This window comes from Ovis aries, chromosome 2, assembly GCF_016772045.2.
Source record: "Ovis aries strain OAR_USU_Benz2616 breed Rambouillet chromosome 2, ARS-UI_Ramb_v3.0, whole genome shotgun sequence".
Classification (NCBI taxonomy): Eukaryota; Metazoa; Chordata; class Mammalia; order Artiodactyla; family Bovidae; genus Ovis; species Ovis aries.
Window position 1 is genome coordinate 195,217,111 of NC_056055.1, and position 13,193 is coordinate 195,230,303.

Here is a 13,193-nt window from a genome sequence, read left to right on the forward strand (position 1 = left end):
CTGAGAAAATTCACAGAGTTAAGTAGAGAAGAGAAGGGGGAGGGTCCTGGGGTAGAAAAGGGAGAATCAAAAGGGGAGAGATCAATCAAGCTAGTAATCCCACCCTTAACTGAAATTGGATACTGAAGATTAGATTTCTTAAAGGAACAAAATTGATAACAAATACCAAAAAGCAAAGATTAAACATCTAGAGTTTAGACTCTCTAAAAAACAATACAAAAAATGCAAAAAAAATCAAAACAAAAATTATAAATATATATATATATATATGAAATTTCCTTTAAAACTAGGGTCTTTTTTTGGCAAGGTAATAGTAGGTTCTAAAAATGAAAATTAAAGGAGTAATAAAGAACTTAAATTTAAAAAGAAATTAAAAGTGATAATAGTAAAAATATATCAAGGAATTTCTCTGGAGTTTTTATGGGCAGTATGGGTTCAATTCGTTTTCAGATAGTTCCTTGTTCAAGCTTGTACTTGTTCTCAAGGACTACAGACCCCCTCCAATGTTTGAGGTGAGGTGAGGTGAGGTAAAGTTGCTCAGTCATGTCCAACTCTTTGCAACCCCATGGACTGTAGCCTACCAGGCTCTTCCATGCATGAAATTTTCCATGCAAGAGTACTGGAGTGGGTTGCCATTTCCTTCTCCAGAGGATCTTCCTGACTCAGGGATTGAACCCAGGTCTCCCGCATTGTAGGCAGATGCTTTACCATCTGAGCCACCAGGGAAATCAATGTTTAGTCAATGTTAACTACAGAGTTTCAATCTATTGACTCTGTCACTTCCAGAGTGTTTCCCTCTTCTTTGTTTATTTTGGCTTCTTCTGTTTGCAAGTCTCTTCACTGTCTAATTTCTGCCCTGACACAAGGGGGCAAAAGTCATCACTTATTTGGGCTTACTTGTTCAGTTGTGTTGTGGGAAGGGAGGGACACTGTGAACAAATGGCACATGTGGGGAGTCCTCACAGTATGGGCCACACTGGGTTTGCTTCACCTCAAAGTGGCACATGACTCTTGGTTCTCCACTTCTCTGGCTCCAGGGTGCTCTGCAAGGGCACTGTCCACAGCAGGCCCTGCATTTTTTGCACTTCCCAGATCTAAGCAACTCAGGTTCTTGGGTACTTTGCAAGGTTACAGACTTGCTTGGGCATGCGTTTTATGACCTTCCCAGGTCCAAGCATCTCAGGTGAGCAGTTATTTGGTGAATGCACTGTCCCAGGTAGACTGTGCATCCTAATCACCTCCCCGGTGCCATCTGCTCCATTTCCCAGGTATGCCATGGTCTCAAGTGTGTCTCCTCTGGAGAGCTGATATCAGGGTGTTACCCATCTGGCAGAAGTCAACCATCCAGGATTCCAGAAAGATGTGTTTAGCAACTGAGAGCCTGCTACCAGCTTGGTGGAGGATGCCGGTTTCTGGGAGCTGAGATTGGAATAACCCCTTGCCTTCTGGCTCTGGCTGTCAGCCTGCCTCTCTGACTGCAGCGGGAGGAACCTGTATGCAGCCCGCTAACTCTCCTTTGGTATTTGTTCAATTCTTCATTCTATGAGTGGGCCAGGCTGCGAGTTAGAGCCTTTCATGGGAAACTTCTCTTTTTATTTTCCTCTCTGGAGATCCCACAGTTTGGGTTGCTATCTCATGTCAGCTGCCTCAGATTTTCCTCAGGGCATTCAGGCCCTGTTCTTACCCTAAGCACTGATTATACAGCTCTTGCCTCCCTGTCCAGCCCCTGCTCGCTGGTGGTGAATGCGAGCGTCTGGGCTACTTCTCCCCTGGCAGTTGCACTTAGGCATGTATTTTCCATTTTGTTTGTTTGTTTGTTTGTTTTCTCCCTGTTATGTAGCCCTCTGAGATCCAAAACTCCCCACAAACCCGCCTGTGAGAGTATTCCTATTGTTTGGAAACGTCTCCTCTTTCACGATTTCCTCCCCATGAAGAGTCTCTGTTCCTAAATCTTTTGTCTCTCTTTTCATCTTCTCTATTTTGTCCTACCTCCTTTCAAAGAGAATGGGCTACTTTTCTGGGTGAGTGGTACCCTCCATCAGTGTTCAGAAGTTGTTTCCTGGAAGCTGCTTAGTATTCAAATTATCTTTTGATGAATTTGTAGGGGAGAAAGTGTTCTCCACATGCTATTCCTCCACCATCTTGGAACCTCCCAGCAAGTGTCTTAATTTAATGGCTTCAGTCACCATCTTAGTGCTTTCCCTAGGAGATAATAAAATAAAAGATTGTGTTATAGAATCTCAAAACTTATGATTATGAATTGTGATGGTGTTATACAGCACAGTGGTATCTAGGAACTAGATTATTGCAAAAAAAGTAATTAGAAATAGTAAATGATGGCATTATTTGAGGGCACCCAAACAACCACGGAAAAAGAGGTTATGAAAAAGACTCCTTTTCATAAAATTCTAGATATATCATGTCATGTTATTTTCCAGAAATACATCCAGAAATAAATCCATTTATTTTAAAGATTAATAATAATATCAAGATAATTTGATTCTTTCTTTCTTACTCTATTGTTATATTTAGGCAATTCCAATAAACTGCAGAAAATTTTGAAAGAGATGGGAATACCAGACCACCTGACCTGCCTCTTGAGAAATCTGTATGCAAGTCAGGAAGCAACAGTTCAAACTGGACATGGAACAACAGACTGGTTAAAAATAGGAAAAGGAGTGCATCAAGGCTGTATATTGTTACCCTGCTTATTTAACTTATATGCAGAGTACATCATGAGACATGCTGGACTGGAAGAAACACAAGCTGGAATCAAGATTCCTGGGAGAAATATCAATAACCTCAGAAATGCAGATGACACCACCCTTATGGCAGAAAATGAAGAGGAACTCAAAAGCCTCTTAATGAAAGTGAAAGAGGAGAGTGAAAAAGTTGGCTTAAAGCTCAACATTCAGAAAACGAAGATCATGGCATCTGGTCCCATCACTTCATGGGAAATAGATGGGGAAACAGTGGAAACAGTGTCAGACTTTATTTTTGGGGGCTCCAAAATCACTGCAGATGGTGATTGCAGCCATGAAATTAAAAGGCGATTACTCCTTGGAAGAAAAGTTATGATCAACCTAGGTAACATATTCATAAGCAGAGACATTACTTTGCTGACTAAGGTCCATCTGGTCAAGGCTATGGTTTTTCCTGTGGTCATTTATGGATGTGAGAGTTGGACTGTGAAGAAGGCTGAGCGCCGAAGAATTGATGGTTTCAAACTGTGGTATTGGAGAAGACTCTTGAGAGTCCCTTGGACTGCAAGGAGATCCAACCAGTCCATTCTGAAAGAGATCAACCCTGGGGTTTCTTTGGAAGGACTAACGCTAAAGCTGAAGCTCCAGTACTTTGGCTACCTCATGCGAAGAGTTGACTCATTGGAAAAGACTTTGATGCAGGGAGGGATTGAGGGCAGAAGGAGAAGGGGACGACCTAGGATGAGATGGCTGGATGGCATCATGGACTCGATGGACATGAGTCTGAGGGAACTCCTGGAGTTGGTGATGGACAGGGAGGCCGGGTGTGCTGCAGTTCATGGGGTCACAAAGAGTCGGACATGACTGAGCGAATGAACTGAACTGAACTGAAGTCTTGATTTGACCTTGATCAAAATTTTAATTTTCAGCATGATGATAAAGTAGGTTTTTATGGTGGAGAAGAAGCAGAGAACATATATTTTCCTTTCTCTATTTTAAATATGTTTTATATTATTCATAGCTGTTTGATAAATGGAAATTCCTATAGGTAGTCACAGGAGGTAGGTTTTCTTCAGAATAGGGTAGTCCTAAAGATAAATGTATTTCATAAAATAAGTTTCTTTTAGAGTATGAATTTTTTTACATCATAGCCTTGGTTTGTTGTTGTTGTTCAGTTGCTCAGTCATGTCTGACTCTTTGTGACTCCATGGCTGCAGCACACAAAGCTTTCCTGTCCTTCACTATCTCCGTAATTTGCTCAAACTCATGTCCATTCAGTTGGTAATGCCATTCAAACATCTCATCCTTTGTCACCCCCTTCTTCTCCTGCCTTCAGTCTTTCCAGCTTAAGGATCTTTTATAATGAGTCAATTCTTCCATCAGTCCTTCCAATGAATATTCAGGACTGATTTCCTTTAGGATTGACTGGTTTGATATCCTTGCAGTCCAAGGGACTCTCAAGAGTCTTCTCCAACACCACAGTTCAAAAGCATCAATTGTTCAGTGCTCAACCTTCTTTATGGTCCAACTCTCACATCCATACACGACTACTGGAAAAACCATAACTTTGACTATATGGACCCTTGTGAGCAAAGTGTTATCTCTGCTGTTTAATACACTATCTAACTTTGTCATAGCTTTTCTTTCAAGGAGCAAGCATCTTTTAATTTCATGGTTGCAGTCACTGTCCACAGTAATTTTGGAGCCCAAGAAAATAAAGTCTGTCACTGTTTACATTTTTCCCCCATTCATTTTCATGAAGGGATGGGACTGGATGTCATTTATAGCTTATAGTGAAGGATGTCAGTTTTGTGATCTTTGAAGAAGAAGATTTAGCCTCAGGACCAGGGACCATGCTTGATCACTCAGGAGCTTTTGTGTAGTAGAGTTTTATTAAAGTACAAAAAGGTGCAGAGAAAGCTTCTAACATAGACATCAGAAGGATGATGGAAAGTGCAAGGGAGCTATATACTTTTTCAATTGGTTATTACAATAAATCAAAAGACTGTCTCAAGGTTGTAAAATTCTTACCAAACTTTTGCCCACAATATGCATTTTAAGATAATAGGATTAGTTGGAATCCTTGTTTCTCCAGAAGGAGAAACATGGCCTCAAGGAGGATACATTGTTGTTATATAATAATTGGTACAGAGTTTAAGTTGTGTTGTTTTATTACATAATCATCATCTCTAGGCTTAAAGGAAAATAAGTTTTGTGTGAATAAGACTAAGGAATGTAGAAAAAAAAAAGTTTGTCCTTTTCTTCTCCTTAAGAACTTCAGACCCCTCTCTCCTCCTTGCGAGCCCCAGTTTCCTCTCTCCTCCTTGCGGACACCTGATTTCTTATCAACCTACCTAGGAATTGACTCTCTCCCCATGATCTTAGTTTTTTGAATGTTGAATTTTAAAACAGCTTTTTCATACTCCTCTTACATCTTCATCAAGAGGCTCTTTAATTTCACTTTGCTTTCTTCCATGGGGGTGGTGTCATCTTCATATCTGAGGTTATTGATATTTCTTCAACAATCTTGATTCCAGCTTATGTTTCATATGGCTTGCCATTTTGCATGATGTACTTTGCATATAAGTTGAAAAAACAGGGTGAAAACATCCACCTAGGTTAGGCAAGCAATAGATACTCAGGATCTGCTCCTATAAGTCTCTAAACACTTTCTTTATTAAAAACAAAGTAGAATGACATTATTATTGATTACAGAAGGAATTCCATGTTTGTTTAGGACCTTTTAAACATGCTACAGTTAAGGAAACTGAGTACAGAAATTAAATGCTGCTGGGGTCCAGCCCTGGTGGATCCAGGGAATTCGAAGCAGGGACGACATCGGCTTCTGAGGAATTATTTGCTTAATTAAATATATGGAGGGAGATTAGAAAGAAATTATGTAGTAGGAAAATAAGTGGAGAAAAGAGGCTGAATAACTTGGTTTACGTGGAAAACCCATAAAACTCCAAGAGAAGGAGTTTGCACCACCTACGTAGGCCACTGGCGCCCGCTTGAATAGTGGAGCATGCCCCGCCTTGGGCTCCCTCTTGCGTGGGTTTTAGAAGCCAGGGCAAGTAAGTATACATGGTGAGCCTCCACACTCCAGATGGGAATTCAGCTAGAAAAGAAGAGAATGAGAAAAGACCACATGGGGGAAACCAGTCTTTCCAGGAACTGGTCCGTTTCTTTATTTTCCAGGTCCACTTTTATACTTTTAGTTGTACATAGAGATTAATGTAAGAAACAGAGTCACGCAGGGTTAGCTGCTCCCACCCTTATCAGCATATCTTTGTTCTTACAAGTGTCTTACATTTGTTCACAATATCTTCTGGTCTGGAGACCAATTAACATTTTATGGCCGCATCTTTCTTTCTATTGATAAAGTAATGATTAGAAAATTTGTTTCCCCTTAAGATCTATTTAGTCTTAAGATAGTGATAAAGTTACATTTTTACATAGCAAGGACACAGTGATTTATAACAAAGAAAGAGGAGTATAGTGATCTATAACAAAAAAATTCATTAACTCAAAAGTCTAGTATTGCTAACATCAAAACTACTATATTTCTTTTTCTACATTCCAGTTACATTGATTAACATACTCCTAGGTACCTAAGGATATGGAGGCCTGGCAGCAATCATTAACTCAGCAATGAAACCTTTCACCAACATGATTTTTATCTTTAGAAAAACCCTATGCTAACTAAGACTTTCAAAATGCTCCAAACTCTCTGTGCTGTTTATGGTTGAGGGGTTGTAAACAATCATATAAGTAGTAGCAAGAGTGTGGATAATCCTGTCACACAAGCTAGTCTGCCAGCAGAGAGGTTTTTGGACTGAAACCTTTGTCATGCTAGGAGATTTATTAATTAGAGTCCTAAGTTAACTCCTTTTTAGAGAGAGATGGGGGGATAGCCCCCTGTAATATCAGAAGTATAGGTGAAAGGCATAATGCAGCAAGGCAGGCAAACTCTGGTTTTGGGGGCAGATGCACAAGCAGATCCAGTGATGCTCCCTTAAGGCCAGACTTGCCTTTGCCTAAGGGGCCCCTTAACCTCATGACCTTTGCCATGGGAGGGACTCCTCATGCCGGCTCCTGGCAAAATGCCTTAGCTGAGTTGTTCAAGACCTACAGTGAAGAAGAAAGCCAAGCCAAGTCTCTTGGCTTACAGAATAACTCCTTAATACACCATGCTGCCTGTCTCAGTGCCCAGCAGGAATAATAGGCAAAACTATATCACACCTGTGATTCATTTCTCTCTATGTGTGTTTTGCCTCAGTCTTAAAATACTGTATTCTAAGGATTCGTCTTTAAAGATAAAGAACACTGAAGCACTGAAAGAATTCATTCAGTCTGAGTTATTTAAGTCTTAAAGAAAAGACAAGAAAATCATGCTAATAGCCCATTGCTTCCAATTTCAGCATCATATTCTCATTTGAAATGTGACTGATTGCTATTAACCCAATTATTGCCTACAGATATTTCTCATCTTAGAATGAAATACTAAACCAAAGAATTGAAATAAAATTGAGGGATTTTCCTATGTATTTTATGTAAGGAACAAAGTAGGGATAATTGTTCATAGATTTTCATTGATGATTCATACATGAAATAAATACTCATAATATGATTAGTACTCTTGTAGCCATTTCCATATATCATGAGCAATGTATTTGTCCTGGGGAGGCTGTTTTCCCAACACATCTTTTGTAATAAACCTGGAGCTAGTTCTGTTAAAGTACTTGGGGAAGAGAATTTAGTGCTTGCAGAGTGGACACTGCAAGAAAACCCAGTGACCATTTGCTTCCTTCTTTACTCCCAAGCAAACAGTGGCTGAGGCTACTGGATGCCAGAGTTCTGAACAGGCTTTTTGCCTTCCACGACCTGCTGATCTTCACAATGGGTTCCAGTGTTTTGGATCAAGCCAAGAGCGGCCTGTCAGGAAAATATTGATTAGAATACTTTTTAATAAGAACAAAATAGTTATGTGGACTCATTTTTATAGCACTTAAGTTATACTACTGCTGCTCTCATGTCTGAATGTCAGAACACCAAACATCCCCAGAAAATAAATTTTGCACTTCCAATGTTGCATAATAAGCCTGGAGCCACTCCAAGCATCATTAATAAAAACCTAATGGTAAAACAATAACAAGGAGGAAATGCCAATGAAGCACAAATTTGTTGAGAGTAAATTATTTCTCACCCCAGCAGACTTGTTGCATTTGACATTTTATGAAGTCAGCCAAAGTGGAACTAAAAACAGCTTCTCGAGGAGACTTTGACATCAGACTGCTGGGAGTCTCCAAGGACAGCTGACATTACTGAAAAGGCCTGAAACTGTGAATTAGGAGAGCAGTCTTGTGATCAATTTCTGTGATGAACTTCTTATTCTCCATAAATATATTTCATGTTCATGTGGCACAGTCTTAGCCCTATAGCAGGGAAAAAGTGGCAGCAGGCAGGCAGAGGGAAAAAAAGGATCATCAGACATTCCAGAATATAGTCTTCTCATATATCTCTTAGTGCCGTATGTTTGCTTTTACTTTGGTTAAGCACAACAATCTGCTTGAGAAAAAAATCTGGAAAAAACAAAGGTGCCTTTGCCAATATTATGTTTTACTTTGACAAGCTCTGAGATTTCTGAGGGGAATCCATTATAACTGAGATCAGGTCAGTCATTTATGTTGTATACAAATGCAATCTAAAGATACAACCGTCACAGCAAATATTTTTTCCTAAGGGTAGGCATTTGGAAGGCTAAGAATGAAGCATTCTTTAATATTAACTATTCAAATAAGGTATTCTTAGCATTTTTAAATGTCCTTGTTGAAAACATTGGTTATATTGTTTGCTTTTACAGTTTATGTATACACACTGGACAGTGCAACATTTAATTTATGGATGGACAAACTCAACAGAACAAAACCCAAAACTTTGGCTGAGTTTTTATATTTTATGTGTGATTACACTAAAGGTGTCCTGCTTTCTTTTTGGCATAAACAAGTTTAGTATATCTCCAAGTCTTGTTTTTAAAATAAGCCAAGCTACACATTCTTAGCTGTATTTTGGATAACTCACAAATTCAGGTGGATGTTAATTGTTCTTTTATTTTTAAGATATACTTTGTATATATATATATATATACACATTCAAACTTGAAAGTAAAAAATGAAATTATTAGTTGCTCAGTCGTGTCCAGCTCTTTGCCACCCCATGGACTATAGCCCACCATGCTCCTCTGACCATGAAATTCTCCAGGCAAGAATACTGGAATGGATTGCCATTCCCTTCCCCAGGAGATTTTCCTGACCTAGGGACAGAACCCAGGTCTCCTGCATTCAGGAAGATTCTTTACTGTCTGAACTACCAGGGAAATCCATTCAATAATACTGGAGTGGGTAGTCATTCCATTTTCCGGGGGATCTTCCTGACCTAGGGATCAAGCCTGGGTCTCCTGCACTGCAGGTGGACTCTTTTACTGTCTGAGCCAGCAGCAAAGCCCAACCAGAGCACCCACACAGGGACATGAACCCTGGACCTAGTATTAAAAGTCTGATGCTATGCTGACTGTGTTATCCAAGCATTACAAACTTAAAAAATGAAAACTTAAATAATTAGTATGTGTTAATCAATTTAGATAGACTCCCTTAAGAATACTAGTTTCCTAAATTTTAGACGGTGAAAGTCATATATTCACCAAATTTATCCACACATATAATTTTATATTATTTCTAAATACAATAACTCATTTTACCAGAATCATTTTGTGAAGTTTTGCAATAGACTGAGCTATATAATTCAGTTATTCCATAACAAAATATAGTTAACAACCCAACATTATTTTTGAAATGTGATCATTTTTTTTTTCAATCTAAGGAAAGTTAACTTGAAGAATTAATGTTGGCTCCTTGCATATGTTCTGTACTTCATCCATGATTATAATTACTATTTTCTATCTAAAATATGTGTATTTTTTTTCAGTTTAACTTATGTGATGTGCAATTAATTATGGTAACTATCTCAAAGAATGAAGAATTTTAAGTAACAGGGAAAGGAGTATGTCAAGGCTGTATATTGTCACCCTGCTTATTTAACTTATATGCAGAGTACATCATGAGAAACACTGGGCTGGAAGAAACACAAGCTGGAACCAAGATTGCCAGGAGAAATATCAACAACCTCAGATATGCAGATGATATCATTCTAATGGCCAAAAGCAAACAGGAGCTAAAGAGCTTCTTAATGAGATGAAAGAGGAGAGTGTAAAGCAGGTTTAAAATTTAACATTCAAAAACCTAAGGTTATAGCATCTGGCCCCATCACTTCATAGCAAATAGATGGGGAAAAAGTGGAAACAGTGACAGATTTTGTTTTCATGGGGTCCAAAATCACTGGGGACAGTGACTGCAGTCACAATTACAAGACACTTGCTCTGTGGAAGCAAAGGTATGGCAAATCTTGACAGTATATTGAAAAGCAGAAGCACCCCTTTGCTGACAAAGGTCCATATAGTCAAAGGTATGGTTTTTCCAGGAGTCGTGTGCAGATGTGAGAGCTGAACCATAAAGAAGGCCAAGTGCCAAAGAATTGATGCTTTCCAATTATGGTACAGGAGAAGACTGTTGAGAGTCCCTTGGACAGCAAGGAGATCAAACCAGTCAACCCTAATGGAAATCAATCCTGAATATCCAGTGGAAGGACTGATGCTGAAGCTGAATCTCCAGTACTTTGGCCACCTAATGTGAAGAGCCAATTCTTTGGAAAAGACTCTGATGGTGGGAAAGATTGAGGGCAGAGAAGAAGGGGATGACAGAGGATGAGACTGTTGGATGGCATCATTGACTTAATGGACATGAGTTTGAGCAAAGTGTGAGAGATAATGAAGGACAGGGTACCGCAGTCCATGGGGTTGCACAAAATCAGACACAACTTAGAGAAATGAGCAACAACTACAAGCAGCAAATATAAAATTTGGCTCACTTATATAGAAATAAAATGTCCGTTTCATTAGACAGGATGCTGAGTAAGATAGTGTTTTTCATTGAATGAATACTGTGTTAGTACAGGATAAGATTTCTAATCCCTAGTCTACTCTTAAAAACCATGTAACTCTGTATAAGACATATACCCTATTCCATTTTCCTGTATCTTTTCATCTTTAAAATGTGACTGTAATATTAGCTTTTTCTTTCTTTCTTTATTTTTTAATTTAAATTTATTTATTTTAATTGGAGACTAATTACTTTACAATATTGTATTGGTTCTGCCACACATCAACATGAATCTGCCATGAGTGTACACGTGTTCCCCATTCTGAACCCCCCTCCCACCTTCCTCCCCGTACCATCCCTCCTGGTCATCCTAATGTAACAGCCCCAAGGATCCTCTATCAAACCTGGACTGGTGATTCGTTTCTTATATATTATACATGTTTCCATGTCATTCCCCTAAATCATTCCACCCTCTCCCTCTCCCTCTCCCACAGAGTCCAAAAGACTGTTCTATACATCTCTGTCTCTTTTGCTGTCTCGTATACTTTTTTAAAAAGAAAAAAAAAAAAAAAAGCTTTTTCTTTTTAAAAAAGACTAATGGAATCAAAGGTATATGTATGGAAAATTTAAAAAAATATACAGTACTATTGATATTTAATAGGTTATTGCTTTTTTCACTGAATAGAATAGAAACAAAAATAATTTATCTTCATAATGTACCTTTTTTAAGGCTGCCTAATGGAGAAGGCAATGGTAACCCACTCTAGTACTCTTGGCTGGAAAATCCCATGGATGGAGGAGCCTGGTAGGCTGCAGTCCATAAGGTCACTAAGAGTCAGGCAAGACTGAGCGACTTCACTTTCACTTTTCACTTTCATGCATTGGAGAAGGAAATGGCAACCCACTCCAGTATTCTTCCCTGGAGAATCCCAGGGACATAGGAGCCTAGTGGGCTGCTGTCTATGGGGTCGAACAGAGTTGGACATGACTGAAGCGTCTTAGCAGCAAAGATTCACAAGAATAACTTTTTTTTTTAATGGTGTTAGAAGAATTGAATCACAGATACATTTGCTGACTGTAGATCACAAAATAATGTATTTAAAATGATTTGAACAAATTGATAAATTGTATCTTAGTTTTTGCTTTATATACTACATGCTCTATTTGGTATCTATAAATCAGAAAGAAGGATTATATCAACAGAGAATGAGGGAAAGGGTGTAAAATTAAACTCGTTCCAATACATGTGCACATATAGTGCCGGGAGCCAGTGTGAGGAATCCCGCCCGTGACAAGGTCATGAGGAAGGAAGCTGACATACGCAAGGCGTGCTCAGACTTCAGGGACCCCTCTGGAAATTCCTAAGCATGTACCCCAACAAAAATCTGCCGGCTTTTGTGCTCTGCTTTTCTACTCTTCTGACATTTTCCGGAAAAAGTCAATTCAGGGCTTTAGTCTTCTGCATTTGAAAGAGTGTTTCAATCCAAAAAACCCTCTGATGGCTTTCTAGCCTGCCTGCAGGACTCCTACAGCTGCACATGTGATTGTTTGAGGCCTCCTGACCGCAGGAGGCACAGGAAGCTTAAAACATCCTAGGAATGTAGGAGCTTCCGAGGAGTCAAAATCTTTTTAGGACTGATTAAAGGTTTCATTTGTTGAGTCAATATTTGCTGCCAAATTTTCACATCCTTTAGTTGTAGATATAGTTAGAGAAACAAGTAGTAGACCTTGTGTTAGCAACATTAGATCTTTGAGTTAAGTACCTTCTTTGTTATATCCTACTGCACCTTTGTTCTATAGAGATGTAACTTTAATGTTAATGCTTTAAGGAGATGTAGATTAAAGAAAAACACTTCAGGGGAAACAAGATTAACATTCATTAAGGAAGAGAGCCAAAAAGTGTTAACAAGCCTCTTGGCCAGAAGATAATGTAAATCACCTGAGACCTTTTGTATACCAAATGATGTATAGAAAGAGCCTGAGCTGCGAATGCTACATAATCTTGTGTTATCCATTGATCTCTGTGTGTTATCAAAAGTATAAAAGGCCTTCTGAACAATAAAGGATGGGGCCAGCTTCTTGGACCAGCTTCTCTAACTAGTCTCCTGGCCTGGTTTCTTGGGACTCTGGCTCCCCCGTGTCTCTCTCTCTCTTTCTTCTTCTCTCCCTTTCCCTCTCTCTGCTCTTTACTTTAACTTCAGGCTGAATCTCCACCTGGAGCGCGGAGGCTCGTCAGGTCTACTTACTTGCCCCGGCTGTTAAGACCCGCGAGAAAGGGAGCTTAAGGCGAGGCACCCTTAGATATTCAAGCGGACGCCGGTGGCCCAACGTAGATGGTGCAAATTCCTTGTCTGGAATTTTATTGGCCTTTCGCGTAAACCAAGCTATTCAGCCCTCTTCCTCCACTTAATCTTCTTACTACACTATAGTTTCTTAATCTAATCTTACATTAATAAATAAACAAGTCTTTCCACTCCGACGCCGTCCACCCTTCGAA